The following is a 15665-nucleotide window of genomic DNA, read 5'->3' as shown; positions in this document are numbered from 1 at the left end:
GGCTAAACAACTAGTGTAGGAGGGAGGGTTTCAGTTATCTGGACCACTGGGAGCTCTTCCGGAGCAGGTGTGACCTGTATAAAAAGGACGTGTTGCATCTAAACTGGAGAGGCATAAATATCCAGGCCGCGAGGTTTGCTAGTGTCACAGGCGAGGGTTTCAACTAGTACTGCAGAGGGTGGGTATCGGAGCAATAGGTCAGAAGGTGAAAAAATTGAGGGAGAACTAGGGAATGGGGTCAGTTTGGCTCTGAGGAACAGCAGACAGGAGATGTTGCTGAAAACAGCGGGACTGGTGGCCTGAAGTGCATATGTTTTAATGCAAGAAGTATAACAGGTAAGGCAGATGAACTCAGAACTTGGATAAACACTTGGAACTATGATGTTGTTGCCATTACAGAAACCTGTTTGAGTGAAGGTCAGGATTGGCAGCTAAACATTCCAGGATTTAGATGTTTCAGGCGGGATAGAGGGGGGTGTAAAAGGGGTGGAGGAGTTGCGCTACCGGTTAGGGAGAATATCACAACTGTACTGTGGGAGGACACCTCAGAGGATAGCGAGGCTATATGGATAGAGATCAGAAATAAGAAGGATGCAGTCACAATGTTGGGGATTTACTACAGGCCTCCCAACAGCCAGCGGGAGAGGAGCAGATAGATGGACAGATTTTGGAAAGGAGTAAAAGCAACACGGTTGTTGTGATGGGAGACTTTAACATCCCCAATATTGACTGGGACTAACTAAGTGCTAGGGGCTTGGACAGGGCAGAGTTTATAAGGAGCATCCAGGAGGGCTTCTTAAAACAATATGTAGATAGTCCAACTAGGGAAGGGGCTGTACTGGACCTAGTATTGGGGAATGAGCCGGGCCAAGTGGTAGACATTTTAGTAAGGGAGCATTTTGGGAACAGTGACCACGATTCAGTAAGTTTAAAAGTGCTGGTGGACAAGGATAAGAGTGGTCCTAGGGTGAATGTGCTAAATTGGGAGAAGGCGAATTATAGAAATATTAGGCAGGAATTTAAGAACCTAGATTGTGGGCGGATGTTTGAGGGTAAATCAACATCACCTGTTGCACTTGTATCATCTCATCATCTATCTCTTGATCTATCATCAAGGAAGAAATTGCGAGGCATCTGGATAGAAATTGTCCCATTGGGCAGACGCAGCATGGGTTCGTTAAAGGCAGGTCATGCCTAACTAATTTAGTGGAATTTTTTGAGGACATTACCAGTGCAGTAGATAACGGGGAGCCGATGGATGTGGTATATCTGGATTTCCAGAAAGCCTTTGACAAGGTGCCACACAAAAGGTTGCTGCATAAGATAAAGATGCATGGCATTAAGGGTAAGTAGTAGCATGGATAGAGGATTGGTTAATTAATAGAAAGCAAGAGTTGGGATAAATGGGTGTTTCTCTGGTTGGCAATCAGTAGCTAGTGGTGTCCCTCAGGGATCTGTGTTGGGCCCACAATTGTTCACAATTTACATTGATGATTTGGAGTTGGGGACCAAGGGCAATGTTCCAAGTTTGCAGATGACACTAAGATGAGTGGTAAAGCGAAAAGTGCAGAGGATACTGGAAGTCTGCAGAGGGATTTGGATAGGTTAAGTGAATGGGCTCGGGTCTGGCAGATGGAATACAATGTTGACAAATGTGAGGTTATCCATTTGGTAGGAATAACAGCAAACGGGATTATTATTTAAACGATAAAATATTAAAGCATGCCGCTGTTCAGAGAGACTTGGGTGTGCTAGTGCATGAGTCACAGAAGGTTGGTTTACAAGTGCACAGGTGATTAAGAAGGCAAATGGAATTTTGTCCTTCATGCTAGAGGGATGGAGTTAAGACTAGGGAGGTTATGTTGCAATTGTATAAGGTGTTAGTGCGGCCACACCTGGAGTATTGTGTTCAGTTTTGGTCTCCTTACTTGAGAAAGGACGTACTGGCACTGGAGGGTGTGCAGAGGAGATTCACTAGGTTAATCCCAGAGCTGAAGGGGTTGGATTACGAGGAGAGGTTGAGTAGACCTGGGACTGTACTCGTTGGAATTAGAGGATGAGGGGGGATCTTATAGAAACATTTAAAATTATGAAGGGAATAGATAGGATAGATGCGGGCAGGTTGTTTCCACTGGCGGGTGACAGCAGAACTAGGGGGCATAGCCTCAAAATAAGGGGAAGTAGATTTAGGACTGAGTTTAGGAAGAACTTCTTCACCCAAAGGGTTGTGAATCTATGGAATTCCTTGCCCAGTGAAGCAGTTGAGGCTCCTTCATTACATGTTTTAAGGTAAAGATAGATAGTTTTTTGAAGAATAAAGGGATTAAGGGTTATGGTGTTCGGGCCGGAAAGTGGAGCTGAGTCCACAAAAGATCAGCCATGATCTAATTGAATGGCGGAGCAGGCTTGAGGGGCCAGATGGCCTACTCCTGCTCCTAGTTCTTATGTTGGAGGCTTTCAAATGTAAGTTGAAAGAAATTCAGGACCGGCATGTTCCTGTGCGGAAGAAGGATAAATACAGCAAATTTTGGGAACCTTGGATAACGAGAGATATTGTCGGCCTCAGGAGGTATTTGTCAGGGCTAGAAGACTGGGAACAGACGAAGCCTGTGTGGAATATAAGATAAGTAGGAAGGAACTTAAGCAAGGAGTCAAGAGGGCTGAAAGGAGTCACGAAAAGACATTGGCAAATAGGGTTAAGGAAAATCCAAAGGCTTTTTATACGTACATAAAAAGCAAGAGGGTAGCCAGGGGAAGGGTTGGCATACTGAAGGACAGGGGAGGGAATCTATGTGTGGAGCCAGAGGAAATGGGTGAGGTATTAAATGAATACTTTGCATCAGTATTCACCAAAGAGAAGGAATTGGTGGATGTTGAGTCTGGAGAAGGGTGTGTAGAGAGCCTGGGTCACATTGAGATCCAAAAAGATGAGGTGTTGGGCACCTTGAAAAATATTACGGTGGATAAGTCCCTAGGGCCTGATGGGATCTACCCAGAATACTGAAAGAGGCAAGAGAGAAAATTGCTGAGACCTTGACAGAAATCTTTGGATCCTCACTGTCTCAGGTGATGTCCCCGGAGGATGGAGAATAGCCAATATTGTTCCTTTGTTTAAGAAGGGTAGCAAGAATAATCCAAGGAATTACAGGCTGGTGAGTCTTACGTCAGTGGTAGGGAAATTACTGGAGAGAATTCTTTGAGACAGGATCTCCTCCCATTTGGAAGCAAGTGGACGTATTAGCGAGAGGCAGCATGGTTTTGTGAAAGGGGGATCGTGTCTCACTAACTTGATAGAGTTTTTTGTGGAGGTCACAAAGATGATTGATGCAGGTAGGGCAGTGGATGTTGTCTTTTGTCATGTGAGAGTACCTTTAAGAAATTGGTGTTTATAAATGGGTGTGTATATAAGTATCTGTTGTGAGAGTAACTTTAAGAAATGGGTGTTTATTACTGCAGTGATGACAGAGAGTGGGTGGAGCTGGGCTGTCTGTCAGCTTTTAACTTTTGTTTTAGGTTGTTTGCTGCAGGGTGTGTTTTAGTTTCATTTTCAGAGCTGGATAGCTGCTGTCACAGCCAGAAGGTGTATTAGAGTCTCTGTAATCTAAAGACCGTAAATCGATCCTGGTGATTTAAAACTAATAACAGTAGTGACTTTAACCTGATGTGCTTCTAGTAAAAGATGTTTTAAGTCTTATGGATGTTAAAAGGAATGCTTAAAGGAATACTTAGTGTTGTATTCTTGGGGGTTGTATTTGAATTAATGGTTGCTAAGATGTTCACTGTATGTTTTAAAAAGATTAACTTGAGTTAATTGAATACTTTAAAAAATACTTTTCCATTTCTGCTGTACCACATCTGTAGAGTGAGCCATGTGCTCACCATACCACACTCTATTAAAAGTTGTGCGTCAGATGAACTCCATGATATACTTTGGGGTTCTCTAAACCCTGGCCCATAACACTATATGGACTTCAGGAAGGCCTTTGACAAGGTCCCTCATGGCAGACTGGTACAATAGGTGAGGTCACACAGGATCAGAGGTGAGCTGGCAGGATGGATACAGAACTGGCTAGGTCATAGAAGGCAGAGAGTACCAATGGAAGGGTGCTTTTCTGATTGGAGGGCTGTGACTAGTGGTGTTCCGCAGGGATCAGTACTGGGACCTTTGCTGTTCGTAGTATATATAAATGATTTGGAGGAAAATGTAACTGGGCTGATTAGTAAATTTGCAGACGATACAAAGGTTGGTGGAATTGCAGATAGTTAGCGATGAGGACTGTCAGAGGATACAGCAGGATTTAGATCTTTTGGAGACTTGGGCGGAGAGATGGCAGATGGAGTTTAATCCGGACAAATGTGAGGTAATGCATTTTGGAAGGTCTAATATGAGTAGGGAATATACAGTGAATGGTAGAACCCTCAAGAGTATTGACATTCAGAGAGATCTAGGTGTACAGGTCACTGAAAGGGGCAACACAGGTGGAGAAGGTAGTCAGGAAGGCATAGGGCATTGCTTGCCTTCATTGGCTGGGGCATTGAGTGTAAAAATTGGCAAGTCATGTTGCAGCTGTATAGAACCTTAGTTAGCCCACACTTGGAATATAGTGTTCAATTGTGGTCGCCACCATACCATAAGGATGTGGAGGCTTTAGAGAGGGTGCAGAAGAGATTTACAAGGATGTTGCCTGGTATGGAGGGCATTAGCTATGAGGAGAGGTTGAATAAACTCTGTTTGTTCTCACTGGAACGGCGGAGGTTGAGGGGCGACCTGATAATCTACAAAATTATGAGGGGCATAGACAGAGTGGATAGAGAGTTTTTCTCAGGGTAGAGGGGTCAATTACTAGGGGGCATAGGTTTAAGGTGCGAGAGGCAAGGTTTAGAGGAGATGTACAAGGCACGTTTTTTACACAGAGGGAAGTGGGTGCCCGGAACTCGCTGCTGGAGGAGGTAGTGGAAGCAGGGACAATAGTGACGTTTAAGGGACATCTTGACAAATACATGAAAAGGATGGGAATAAAGGGATATGGACCCCGAAAGCATAGGAGATTTTAGTTTAGACGGCCAGCATGGTCGGTGCAGGCTTGGAGGGCCGAGTGGCCTGTTCCTGTGCTGTACTTTTCTTTGTTCCCGGTAACTACCAGGATGTTGATAGTCATTAGCAAATGTTACTTGCCACTTGTCATGGAAAGCCTGATATTATCCAGGTCTTGCTGCATTTGGACATGGACTTCTACATTATCTGAGCAGTCACTAGTGGTACTGAACATTGTGCAGTCATCAGCGAACATCCCCTCTTCTGACCTTATGATGCTAGGAAGGTGTGGTGATATGAGTGGGAGCACTGCCATTGGTGCAGAACATTGGTTCCCCATTGGCTCTGACTGGTCATGTACCTCTCGTCTGATTGGCTGGGACTAGTCATGTGACTACTCACCAATTGGTCAAGAGGCCAGTAGACCCCACCTCCGAGGCGGGGTATAAGTGCCCAGGTTTTCCGGCGGTTGGCCTTTCTCTGTAGTCGACCACCGGGCTAACAACTAGCTGATTAAAGCCACAGTTTGGATCTTCATCGTGTCTCGCGTCCAATTGATGGTACATCAATTTAATCAGCTAGAATTTTGGAATGAAGCTACGCATCAAGCCTGACTGCCTCCGCACCAGCCCGCATGCCTCAAATGCGCCTGCAATCTTTAAACATTGGCAGACGTGCTTCAAAAGTTACCTGACAATTGCAGCCAGCAAACCCTCCATGGAGCAGAAACTCCGCATCCTCCACTCGTGCTGGGGCACGGCGGTATATTAAATGATTGAGGACGAAAGCGATTATGATGCGGCCATGGATATCCCGAAAGGACACTTTCTCCGGCCGGTCAATGAAGTATACGCACGGCATCTCCTGACGACTAGACAGCAGTTCCCTGGTGAGTCACTTGACAAATTCTACCAGGCCCCCTCAGCTCTAGGGAGAATGTGCGCCTGTCCCCAGGGCCCCGCGCCGCGCACCGACCTCTCCGGCCCGTCTCCTGGGCCCCGCAACAGGCCCACGGTCCTCCCGACCCCTGCTCCCGGCTGCCCCGTCCGGCCCGCAGACGCCACTGACACTGCCCCCAGCTGCCACGAGGTCCCCACGGGCGCCGCCATCTTGGGCCCGGACGCCACGTGCGGGTCATGAGCGCCGCCATCTTGAGCCAACAGGAAGGCCTTCCATTGATTACTCTGCCACCGAGGATGACCTGGAACTCTCACCACGACTTGCTTCCATCACTCTCGACCAGTCGCGACCACGCTCTCGCCAAGACTACGACAACGATCCAGCTCAACGGACACAAGATGAAACGCCTGCTGGACTCCGGGAGCACGGAAAGTTTCGTCCACCCCGACACGGTAAGACGTTGCGCGCTCCCCATCCACCCAGTTAAGCATAGGATTGATTTGGCCTCGGGTTCGCACTCTGTCCAAATCACCGGGTGCTGCATAGCAGACCTCACGGTCCAGGGGAGGGTTTACAAAAACTTAAAACTCCTCATTCTCCCCCGTCTATGCGCTCCAGCACTCTTGGGCCTGGATTTCCAGTGCAACCTGCAGAGCTTTACCTTTCAATTCGGCGGCCCTATTCCCCCCCTTACTGTCTGCAGCCTCACGTCCCTCAAAGTGGACCCACTTTCCTTGTTTGCTAATCTCACCCCAGATTGTAAACCTGTCGCCACTCGGAGCAGACAATATAGTGCCCAGGACCGGACCTTCATCGGGTCCGAGGTCCAGAGACTCCTTAAGGAAGGAGTTATCGAGGCCAGCAACAGTCCCTGGGCGAGCCCAAGTGCTGGTAGTTCGGACTGGGGAGAAAAACTGGATGGTCATTGATTACAGTCAGACCATCAACAGGTTTATGCAGCTGGACACGTACCCTCTCCCCCGTATTTCCGACCTGGTTAACAGGATCGCGAAATACAAAGTCTTTTCCAACGGTGGACCTTAAGTCCGCCTACCACCAGCTCCCCCTCCGCGCGTGTGACCGCAAGGTACACCGCGTTTGAGGCAGATGGGCGCCGTCTACCACTTCCTCAGGGTTCCATTCGGTGTCACAAATGGGGTCTCGGTCTTCCAACGGGAGATGGACCGAATGGTCGACAAGCATGGGTTACGGGCTACCTTCCCGTACCTCGATAATGTCACCATCTGCGGCCACGATCAGCAGGACCATGACATCAACCTTCAAAATTCCTCCGACCGCGAATCTAACCTACATAAGGATAAGTGCGTGTTTAGCACCGACCGTCTAGCCATCCTCGGCTACGTAACGGAGTGATAGGTCCCGATCCCGAACGAATGCGCCCCCTGATGGAACTCTCTCTCCCCAACTCCCTCAAATCCCTCAAACGCTGCCTGGACTTCTTCTATTGCGGCCAGTGGGTCCCCTACTACGCCGACAAAGCCCGCCCCCTCATCCGGTCCACCTCCTTTCCCCTGTCGATGGAGGTCCGCCAGGCCTTTAGCCGCATCAAAGCGGATATTGCAAAGGCCACGATGCGTGCTATCGACGAGTCCCTCCCATTCCAGGTCGAGAGCGACGTGTCTGACGTAGCTCTGGCGGCCACCGTGAACCAAGCGGGCAGACCTGTGGCCTTCTTCTCACGAACCCTCCACGCTTCCGAAATCCGCCACTCCTCGGCGGAAAAGGAGGCACAGGCCATAGTCGAAGCTGCGCGATATTGGAGGCACTATCTGGCCGGCAGGAGGTTTACCCTCCTCACAGACCAACGGTCAGTAGCTTTCATGTTCGATAATGCACAGAGGGGCAAGATCAAGAACGACAAGATTTTGCGGTGGTGGATCGAGTTGTCCACATACAACTACGATATCTTATATCGTCCTAGAAGCTCAATGAGCCTTCCGATGCCCTATCCCGCGGTACCTGTGCCAGCGCGCAGATTGACCGCCTCCGCTCCCCTCACGAACGGACCTCTGGCCATCCAGGGGTCACCTTTTTTCCCATTTTATTAAGACCCGCACCTGCCCTACTCCGTGAGAGAAGTCCCCGACCGTCAACCCAGGGACCATTGCCACGTCTGCGCCCGAGTTGCAAACCGACACTTCCTAGGCCACGCACCGAAACGATGCGCATCTGATCAAGGCATCCCGCCCCTTTGAAGCTTCCACAGTATCGAGCTTCAAGGATCCCGTCCCCTCCAACAACCGTAACACATATTTCCTGAGTGTTATCGACGAGTACTCCCGCTTCCCTTTCGTCATTCCGTGTCCCGACATGACCACAACAACATTCGTAAAGGCCCTCCTATCCATCTTCTCCCTGTTCGGTTACCCCGCGTACATCCACAGCGACCGGGGGTCCTCCTTTATGAGTGACAAACTGCGTCAATTCCTGCTCAGCAGGGGCATAGCCTCTAGCAGGACGACCAGTTATAATCCCCGGGGTAACGGTCAGGTCGAGCGGGAGAGTGGCACCATTTGGAAGACCATCCTGCTGGCCCTACGGTCCAGAGATCTCCCTATTCCCTGTTGGCAAGAGGTCATCCCCGCGCCCTTCACTCTATCCGGTCTCTCCTCTGTACTACCACTAATCAAACACCTCATGAACGTCTTCTTGTTTTCCCTAGGAAGTCGTCCTCAGGGTCCCCTCTCCCGGGCTGGCTGGCCACTCCCGGGCCCATCTTGCTCCGGAAGCATGTGGGGTGCACAAGTCCGACCCGTTGGTTGAGAGAGTCCAGTTACTCCACGCCAACCCGCAGTATGCGTAAGTGGAGTATCCCGACAGTCGGTAGGATACGGTCTCGCTCCGGGACCTGGCACCCGCCGGCGTACGGCCCTCTCCTCTTCCATCAACACCCCCCCCCCCAACCCCAATTCCCCCCAGCGCCCCCCGTGCCCCCACGACCCAGCGCACAGACCCCCTCTTCCCAGTTTACAGCGTCTCCACCACCGGCCCGGGGTACGGAGACACATCTATGACCGACGCTCCCGAAAGCAAGGACGACCATCGGCCCAACGTCACCGGCTCCACTGCGACGGTCCACCAGAACATCACGGGCACCCGACAGGCTGATCATGACCATCTGATGCAACGGCCATCGGACTTTATTGGACTCTATTGTAATTTTTTTTGTAGTATGTAGTATTGTTTATTTTTGCCACGAGCCAGTGGGCAGCCCATATCTTCGATTATCTCTACTCATATCACCAGTCCTCAGCCCCCCCCCCTCTCTTCCCCTCACATACCTCCCCCCTTTCTCCACAAGGGGTGAATGTGGTGATATGAGTGGGAGCACTGCCATTGGTGCAAAGCATTGGTTTCCCATTGGCTCTGGCTGGTCATGTGCCTCTCGGCTGATTGGCTGGGTCTAGTCATGTGACTGCTCACCAATTGGTCGAGAGGCAAGTAGACCCCGCCTCCGAGGTGGGGTAATCCGGGTGGTCGGCCTTTCTCTGTAGTCGACCACCGGGCTAACAACTAGCTGATTAAAGCCACAGTTTGGATCTTCATCGTGTCTCGCGTCCAAATGATGGTACATCAGAAGGTCATTAATGAAGCAGCTGAAATGGTTGGCCCTGTGGAACTCCTGTAGAGATAACCTGGAGTTGAGATGATTGGCCTCCAACCACTATATCCATCTTTCTTTGTGTCCAACCCGTGTAACGGTTTCTTCCTGATTCCCATTGACTCCGCTTTTGCTCGGACTCCTTGATGCCCTACTTGGGGCAAATCCTACCTTGTTGAGAAGGGCAGCCATTCTCACCTCACCCTGGCGTTCAGCTCTCTTTTCCATGTTTGAACTAAGGCTGTAATGAGGTCAGGAGCGGAGTGGCCCTGGCGGAGCCCAAACTGTGCGCCAATAAGCAGGTTATTTCTGAGTAAGTGCTGCCTGATAGCGCTGTTAATTACCCCTTCCATAGCTTTACTGATGATCGAGAGATCGATGAGGTAATTGGTTTGATTGGATTTGTTCTGTTTCTTGTGTACAGGTCATAGCTGGGCAACTTGCAACATTGCCGGGTAGATGCCAGTGTTGTAGCTGCACTGGAGCAGCTTTCCTAGGGGTGTGGCAAGTCCTGGAGCACAAGTCTTCAGTGCTATCGCCAGAATTTTGTAAGGACCCATAGCCTTTGCAATATGTGCACAAGCCTTTTTTTGATATCACGTGGAGTACTGGGCCATGAAGTTACAGGTTTTTACTGAATACAATTCTGCAAAACCTCATGGATACTCATACTTGAGTTGCTCGATTTGTTCAGAGTCTGTCCCATTTAGCATGTGGTAGTGCACATAATACATTGGAGAGTATTCTCAATGTGGATATGGGACTTTGTCTCCACAGGGACTGTGCAATGGTCTCTCTTACCTACACTGTCATAGACAGATGCATCAGCAGCAGGCAGGTTAGTGAGGACGATTTTCCGTCTTGTTGGTTCCCTCACTACCTGCCGCAGTCCCAGTCTAGCCGCTTTGGTCTTTAGGACCTGGCCAGCTCTGTGGTGGTACTACCGAGATACTCTGGGTGATGGACATACAAATCCCCCACCTAGAGTACATTTTGCACACTTGCCACCCTCCGCGGTGATGTTCAACATGGAGGAGTACTGATTCATTAGCTAAATGGGGAAGGTACCTTGTAACCAGTAGGAAATTTCCTTGTACCTTGTAATTCGTAGGAGATTTCCTTGTCCATGTTTAATCGAGTGTCATGAGACTTTGTGGGATCCAGAGTCGATGTTGAGCATTCCCAGGACAACTCCATCCCGGCTGTATACCAATGTGCCACCACCTCTGCTGGATCTGTCCTGCCGGTGGGACAGAACATACCCCGAAATGGTGATGGTGGTGTCTGGGACATTATCTGGAAGGTATGATGCGGTGAGTATGACTATATCAGGCTATTGCTCGACTAGTCTGTGAGACAACTCTCCCAATTTTTGCACAAGCCTCCAGATGTTAGAAAGGAGGACTTTGCAGCATCTAGAAGGCTTGGTTTGCCGTTGTCCTTTCTGGGGGCTAGGTCGATGCTGGGTGGTCCATCCGGTTGCATACCTTTTTCCTTTTAAAGTGATTGAATACAATTAAATGGCTCACTAGGCCATTTCAGAGGGCATTTAAGAGTCAATCGCATTTCTTTGGGTCTGGAGTCACGTGTAGGCCAGACCAAGTAAGAATGGCAGGTTTCCTTCCCTGAACCAGGAGGATCTTTCTGCGACAATCAACAGTGGTTTCATTGTCTTCATTAGACATTTAATTCCAGATATTTTATTGGACTTAAATTCCACCATTATCCAGAGACCTAGACCATTACCCTGGGTCTCTGGATTATGAGTACAATGACAATACCACTACTCCACCATCACCCCCGCAGAATACCCATTGCTGCTATGGAGTTCATGAGCCCAAAATCTCGTTTTGCAACACCATTGATGGTTAGGACCATCTTAGATTAAGATATTGTATAATATCCAACACAGGACCCTCAGGATGATGGAGCAAGCTGTGCAACTCTTGGCTCATATTTTTAACAGCCCACTGCACACCAATTTGAGAAGCCCTGGTCCAAACAATCATATATTGCATGCTCTGTAATATCCAGGATCTGACTATTTTTTTAAAGGTGGGGGTCAGTATTAACTTCCTTCCAGACATGAAAACCATTTTGGTGTGCAGTGGGCTGTTAAAAATATGGGCAAAGAGTTGCCCAGCTTGTTCCATCATCCTGAGGTCCTGCGTTGGATATTGTACAACTGAATTTTAAAAATATTTTCAAGTTCTTAATTCTATTTAAGACAATATCTTAATCGAATTTAACATTTAATGATATTCATCTTATTGGACTGAATTCTCCCATTTTGAGACTAAGTGCAGTGGTGGATAACGCTGGTGGCACCTTTAGCATTGGCCAGAATTCTGCACCATCTTCTGCACTTGGAACCTCCTTAATTATGCACAGGCGGGTTGCCTTCCGATTCACTTGGCAGACCGGCAGCTGATGCGTCCGCTGCTGTCAGCTGGTGGGTTCAAAAGCCCCAGCATCATGCTTAAACACAAGTCCAGCACAAACATATCACGCTCTCCAGCCCATCAGTCTTCACCAGACTATGTAGGATATCAGCAACCCAGATGATAAAGGCTAGCAACCTCAAGAATAAGTCTGTTTCTCAATTGAACCACCTGAAATGCGCCCATGTTCCACTTTGACTTTACCCACTGCATCTGCTGGCCCCTTTGTACACCCCCTTCCAGTAAATGATGTGGTATCCCTTTGATCATGTTTATGAAATTTTCATGCAGCTCGACAGGGTTTATCTTCCCTCCCCTCAGTTTTCCCTCTGCCTTCCATTGTTTGTCTTCCTCATCTACCTCCTTGTACCTCTGTCTGCCATCATAATCTCTTGCCCAACCTCAGCCTTCTGATCAGCCCTCCTTGCTTTCATAAGGCCACCGCAGTCCATCCCAGCCGCCCCCTTTGTACCAGTGGCTTCATGATTCATACAGCACAGTTTTGTCCGATAGACATTGTGGCACTCAGGGGAAAGAGACCCACGTGCTCCCCAATCTCAGGGACTGTACTGATCTGACTCAGTGACACAGCAATATGATGTTGGCCATGAAAACCAGCTTGGCGTGGAGATGGGCTAAAGGAACCGGTCTGCCCCGGAGAGTGGTATGCAATGCATCAGGCACAGCATTATGGCAGAAATGCTTTGTTGCACTGACGTCAAAATCAAAATCTGTTGCGAATTGAATACCACCTTGTGCAAGCCATTCTTTAGGCATAAGATTTGACGCCAACATGAGTTCCTGCTGCCGTGACACAAGATTGGAAGTCCTGAAGGGATGCCGGCAGGCAGCTGTTTTGATGAACATTTATGATTTTTAAGAATTAATTTCCGGAATGTGGGCGTCGGTGGTTAGGCCCGCATTTATTGCCTATCCCTAGTTGCCCTTGAGAAGGTTATGGTGAGTTGCCTTCTTAAACCTCTGCTGTCCTTCAAGTGTAGGTATACACACTGTGCTGTTAGGGAGGGAGTTCCAGGATTTTGTCCCAGTGACAGCGAAAGAAAGGTGATATATTTCCAAGTCAGGGTGGTGAGTGACTTGGAGGGAGACCTCCAGGTGGTGGGGTTCCCAGGTATCTGCTGCACTTGTCCTTCTAAATGGTAGTGGATGTGGATTTAGAAGGTGCTGTCGAAGGAACCTTGGTGAGTTACTGGTGTGCAACTTGTAGATGGTACACACAGCTGCCACTGTTCGTCGGTGGTGGAGGGTTTCAATGTTTGTGGAAGGTGGAGTAATCAAGAGGGCTGCTTTGTCCTGGATGGTGACAAGCATCTTGAGTGTTGTTGGAGCTGCACCCATCCAGGCAAGTGGAGAGTATTCCATTACACTCCTGACTTGTGCCTTGTAGATGGTTGGCAGGCTTTGTGAGAGCAGGAGGTGAGTTACTCGCTATAGGATTTCTATTCTCTGACAGTGTTAATGTGGCTGGTCTAGTTCAGTTTCTGATCAATGGTAACCTCTAGGATGTTGATTGTGGGGGATTCAGTGATAGTAATGCCATTGAATGTCAAGGGACGATGGTTAAATCCTCTCTTGTAGGAGATGGTCATTGTCTGACACTTGTGTGGCACGAATGTAACTTGCGACTTGTCAGCCCAAATCTGGATATTGTCCAGGTCTTTCTGCATTTGGACACGGACTGCTTCATTATGTGAGGAGTCGCGAATGGTGCTGAACATTGTGCAGTCATCTTCAAACATCCCCACTTCTGACCTTATGATGAAGCAGCTGAAGTTAGTTGGGCCTTGGACACTATCCTGAGGAACTCCTTCAGTGATGTCCTGAGATGCAAATGACATTCATGCCATCAGCCAGTTGGAAGACCAACTCACCGTTAAACTCCCATTGGTTGAATTGCACCTTGATTTTACGATGGTGGGTTTCCTGCTAGATTCTCTGTTCTTGCCTGCCACCAAACCCGCCATGAGCAAGTTGGGGCAATTCCACCCATTTATTATTTAAAATAATTCAATTTAATTGTTGAGATCATCTTCTTCAAATGTGAGACAAATACAAATTTAATAAATTGTTGTGCAATACTTGCACTTGCACTTAACTCTCACAAGTCCCAAGAAGCTCGGACAATATTCAGATTTGGGCTGACAAGTCGCAAGTGACAATTGGTTCAGTCTATGGCAAGATCTGACTGGACCAGATCAAACATATTGGGCTCTGCTGTCCTTTGCTAAAACTACTCACTGCTCCAGTGTTATCTTGGGATGCAATGCTAATCCCTCTCTCCACTACAGTGTCCACTTAAGATATCTTGGCCCTGCTCCTACTATCCTTTGCTCTAACCAGGTGCAAGTGGCTCATGGACTTTGTCACAAAGATTGAGACCACCTATCCAAAAGCCTTTTTCACATTCTCCTATTCATGGCTCTCCCAAAATCATCCCTTTGTCACACCAAAGCAAACCTCCCACACAGCTTCTTCCTGTCTTTGCCTTGAGTCTGCAACTTTTGCAACCTTCTCTCCTCTTTCTCAAATGCTCTGCAGGCTTGTTTGTTCTTGAGGGTCACGTTCTGCTCTGACATCATTATCTTAAATTGCTGACCACTTACACCCATTTCGAGCCAGCATGCTGATTGACATAAATGGCTCACCTTCCTCCGGTAGCATCTTTTTTCCCTCTCAAAACTGACATCACCAGTCTTCCTCAATCAATGAATCTTTGATCCTTCTAAGCCTATTTCCAACATCTCTATTACAATGAAAATGTTGAATGAATTCATTCAAAGGTGTGGCCACCTTTCCCACAACTCTGTATTTGAATCTTCCGTTCAAGAAGATGAAAACAGTACACTATCCTTATTAATCCTCTCAATCTGTCTGCAACCTGAGTTCCTTCATTGAATTCCATCCTTACCTATCAAATCATAGTCTTGGTATTTCTTGCAATGGTCTCCCTCTGTCTCACTCGCTCTCACGCTCTGTCTCACTGTCTCTCATGCTCTGCCTCTTTCGGTCTGCCTTTGTCATGCTGTCCCTCGCTCTTTCTCGAACATCATTCCTTAATTGTCATATAATAAGTTCCTGTCCTTGCTCTCTCATATTCTCATGAATTAGTTAGAAGTGGGCAGAGGGTGTACATACAACATGTTATTTTTTGCCATTTTGAACCATTCAATTGCATCAGGAATCTGTTGTAAGGGTTGTCATTTTTAGGGAAAATTAATTCTTTATGAAAATCTAGTTCTATATTGGGGAGGTCTTGTGCCTAGTGGTAGCTATCTCTGAGCCAGAAATTCTGGATTTGAGTCCCATTCCAGGCTTTATTGCCATGGGAGGTGTGTTCATACTGTGACCAAATAGGTTGATTATCAACCTGCAAATCCATCCAATGTGCCAATGGCAGGTGGTAAGAGCAGGAGAGTCTATTGGTCAGTTAGAACCCGCAGAAGACAATGGCAAACTACTGAAGCACCTTGCATAGCATAGCTATGTCCCAGCACATGGAAGTCCATGGTCGCCAACATGCTGCGAAGTCATGGCGCCTGAAGAGAGAGATCGATACACGAATTTATCCCAATTTAGTACGAACAATAGGACTTCAGAATATGTCGACTATTGAATGGATAAGTATTCTTTTTTCCTAGCTATGTTA

General features: G+C 48.0%; 1 protein-coding gene across 7 annotated transcripts in view; it reads left to right on the top strand.

Moving 5' to 3' along the window:
• LOC119964595 overlaps positions 1–15665 on the top strand; it is a 405789-nt gene that overhangs the window by 128350 nt on the left and 261774 nt on the right. The window lies entirely within an intron of this gene.

Source organism: Scyliorhinus canicula, chromosome 4 (genome assembly GCF_902713615.1).
Source record: "Scyliorhinus canicula chromosome 4, sScyCan1.1, whole genome shotgun sequence".
Lineage (NCBI taxonomy): Eukaryota > Metazoa > Chordata > Chondrichthyes > Carcharhiniformes > Scyliorhinidae > Scyliorhinus > Scyliorhinus canicula.
This window is presented reverse-complemented; position numbering and strand designations above follow the sequence as displayed.